The sequence below is a fragment of the Pteropus medius genome, unplaced genomic scaffold (assembly GCF_902729225.1).
Source record: "Pteropus medius unplaced genomic scaffold, Ma_sr-lr_union100, whole genome shotgun sequence".
NCBI lineage: Eukaryota > Metazoa > Chordata > Mammalia > Chiroptera > Pteropodidae > Pteropus > Pteropus medius.
Genome location: NW_024349800.1, coordinates 65,986,082 through 65,989,952, shown reverse-complemented (window position 1 = coordinate 65,989,952; position 3,871 = coordinate 65,986,082). Strand labels below are relative to the sequence as shown.

The following is a 3,871-nucleotide window of genomic DNA, read 5'->3' as shown; positions in this document are numbered from 1 at the left end:
GAGCAATTTTCCCTCCATTATCTCCTGTGACCCTCTCAGCAACCCTATGAAGGACCTAGGGTAGCTGTCACAACTTCCATTTAATGGATGATAAAGCTGAAGTTCAGAGCAAGCAGTGAATTCCCTAAGTCAAACCAGCACATGATCCCCGAGGGCAAGGACAGCATTGGTTTTGATCACATTTGCAGCCTTTAGTATATTTCTAAGAACATAGTAGATCTTTTATTCATTTTTTTTTCTTTTTAAATGCCTACAGCACCCGGTCTTCCTAGGTGGTCTCCCATACAAGTACTAACCAGGCCCGACCCTGCTTACAAGATCAGACGAGATTGGGCATGTTCAGGGTGGCATAGCCGTAGACTCATAGTAGATCTTTTAAAAATGTGTATTTGTTAAATGAATAAACAAACAAACACATAAAAAAAAAAGATTAGTTAGAGCTAGACCAGCATTAGACACTCTTCTAAAGCCAGGGGCTGATGATCCCACAGCTCTCTAGCTTCACTGAGGACAAATGACCAGAGTCCCAGACCCTCTACTGAGGTCTTTTCATTCTCAATAACCGTATTGTTTCAAAGGTCGCCAGAGCCTTTTACAGTCCCCTTGTGGTGGACCCTGAGAGGACCTTGTGAAGCCTGTTTCTACCTTTTGCCCAAGCCGCAGTGAGGTTTGGCACACAAATCTTCATTTTGCCTTGTAGCCTCACCTTCTCTGGATGGAGAATTATTTTTGGCTTGTACCTGCTCCTGCTGCTTTTGCAATATCATGACTTCAGCTACATGAAAATGCACCTTATTCCCATAGAACAACCTAGTGCCCTTTGGTGGGAGTTGATTTGGGTGAGAATAGTTGAGGTGAGACAGTGGCAGAACTTCCCAAATGAAAAATTCTTATAGGACAAAGACTAAGATCCTGTCAGAAGTCACCTTGCACTTCTCTTGCTATGGACATTCTCCATCCAGTCAGGCGAGATGGCTGGACAGCCTCCCCTGGCCAGGAGCTTCAATTATGACTCAAGTCCATTTTTTTGACCCTAATTCAGAAGTCTCATTTCTTCTTACTTAGCCCTAAGTGGATTTGGAGAACTGTCCTTCATTTAAGCCCAGGATACTAGAATACACAACAAGCTAACCTGTAGAGTCTCTTTCCTGAGAGTACTGGAAAGAAAGACAAGAAATCCTTGCCTCTAAGCATTCAGTGAGGAGCAGGCTTGCCCAGAGGGCAAGGGCTAGAGCAGGCCAACTTCTGCGTACCACTGGGTATATCCTATTTTCTGTGACATAAATCCATTTCTAACAGTGAGTTTCAGAGAGCAGGAGAAGGCTCAGGAGCCCAAATGTGGTCCTGGCAAATGAGGAGGACAAATAAATAATAGCTATGGAGTAGTACAGACCTTATTATGAAGAAGTCAAGGGGGCCAGACAGTACTAAATATTCTGTTTTGCAGACCCATTAGAGCACCCCAAATCTGCCCTCTGTTCCTCCTTCAACTTGGCCCAGGTGGCCAGGACCCAGGCTGCCTTCTGGGACATCAGAAGTGACCCTTTGATATCTGATCTCCCATCTGCTGGGCTAGGCGTGTGGAAGAGACAGCTGGCACAGCCCCTCTCAGGGGACTGCAATTAGGGGATATTTAATCCTGTCACCTGGTTCATTTGCAGTGATGGATTCGGGCTGGAGCGCTGAGTGGCGCCAAGAGGATATTGGATTACCAGGGCCCATCCCCTTCACCCCTCAAAGAGAGCTGGCCCACCTCTGCCCTGCACTTCTCTTCCTTGGCCCCAATGAATTAAGAGCAAGCACTTGCTGTCAATCCTCTCCCCACCCAACCTCTAGATATTTTACCTTGAGCCTCCTGCAGACATGGAAATGTTGCTGAGATTTTCAGCCTCTGTGATCACCCTCCCCAATTGTTTTGGAGGTTCTGATTTACAGATTCTGGAACTTGAGGAACTATCCAGTGAAGGGCTACCATTCCATTTCTCACTTTCCAGACTTTGAATGTTGGAAAACTTTGAATTGGCTGTTTAATGTGGGAGGTCTTTTTCTGAATCAAGGTGCCAGTTTAATTTACTTAATTTGTCTCTTTTTACACTAACCAAGTAGACTGAAGGGAGATAATACTGAGACCTAAAGACCTGGATTGTATGATTTTTGTCAATTCACTTACTCTCTCTGATTATCTATAATCTCTATGAAACTAGTAAGCTTTTTCCCTCTTGTTTGCAGCTCTATTCCTGGCACCCAGAATAAAAAGTAACACATCATAGTAGTACAATAAACATTTGTTCATTCAATGAAGATAGAATACCTACTGTAGGAAGAACTCTGAGGCCATATTTCTGGATGTTGTTTATGGAGGGTAGACTGTGAGCTAGACAGTAAGTTGTCTGTTCATCTCATCCTACAGAATCACCCTCAGTAGCAGAGCCTGTGCTTTCCACCTTTAACTTGAAGAGAGAGAAACAATTGTCACCCTGGCTCTGTCCTCTGTGACCTACTCAAATTAACTGTCCCTAAGATGATCAAAGAGATTGAAACAAAGAATCATAATTGAGTGAGTTCCGTGTTACATCCTAGAAAAGGGGGCACTTGCTGATCAGGTCCAGTCCTGAGAGAGAGCTCTTGAGAGCTGCAAAGCTGCTACCTTCAAAGGTCGACGTGAAAGTAAAGAAGAAGCTCTTGAGGAGAGAGGATTTCTCTCCAGAGAGGGAAAGCACTTCAAGCTCATCACTCCACCCCTGTAACCACAGAGATGCATGTCTGTGCATGTGTGTGTGCGTGCACATGTCCAACAGTGGGACAGAACACCTCCTACAGGCACTATGGCAATCAGAGCTCTCAGATATCCTAGCAAATAACAAGTAGTCGACTCACTCCCTCTATCTATAAAGTGGTAGACTGTGAATTTTGTTTATATTGCCAATGACTCCCTATATAATTCCCCGTTTCACCCAAAAGTTACTCCTGATTAACTTCTGTCTCTCATTGTTCTTCTGACATCCACCAATGCCTGTGTCATAGTTTAAAATACAACTTTTAGGTAGTTTAATAAATCATCTTAAGGCATTTTCATATTCATGTGCTCTGTCTCTCCAGTCCATTTATAAGTTCTTTCAGGGCAAAATCTATACTTTTTAAAATTTGTAACTCTCAGTACAAGATTCTTAGGACAGAATTCTTGCTAGCGGGCTTATTGTCTGAAAACATTTTTATAGGCTGAGACCCTTGGGTGCTGATTTTCTTTCATTTATTAATTATTTAAAATATTCACTAAGACCTATTATATGGTAGACGATGTACTAAATGCTGGGGATTCAATGTTAAAGCTCATGATCTGAGGCAGAGATGGAAATGTACACAAATAACTGTAATTCAATGTGATAAGTGTTATAATATGGGTAGTGTATGCCTAGAATGCTACTGGAACTCGGGAGGGAGCTTATAAAATAATTTTAGTTAATGTTCCAATGTCTAAATGTGAGTGTTTAAATAACACCTTTCCTTTGTAAGTGCTCCCTGCTTCTCATGACATTTTTCATGTTCATTATCTAGTTAAATGCTTCTAGTGATCCTGTTAATAAGCTTTCACTCCACAAACTTACCCTTACACAGAATAGGTGCTCAAGAAATGTCTACCAAAAACAAAATAGGTAAATGGAGAGTGGATGTTATTATCTCCACTTTACAATTAGGCAAACTGAATGTTACAAAGTGACATGCCAAAGGTCATAAACAAGAACCCAGGTGTCAGTATAAAAACTTATACTGTAGGTATATATACCTACTATGTGAGGGTCACTATCTATCATGCTATAGCAAATACAAAGAAGTGCAAGACATTTTTCTCCTTCATGGAGCTTCCAGTCTC

The 3,871-nt window shown here is 42.1% G+C and overlaps 1 pseudogene; it reads right to left on the bottom strand.

The window, feature by feature from the left end:
• Positions 1-247: 247 nt before the first annotated feature.
• On the bottom strand, positions 248-361 carry LOC120622555 (uncharacterized; annotated as a pseudogene).
• Between the last annotated feature and the right edge of the window lie 3,510 nt (positions 362-3,871).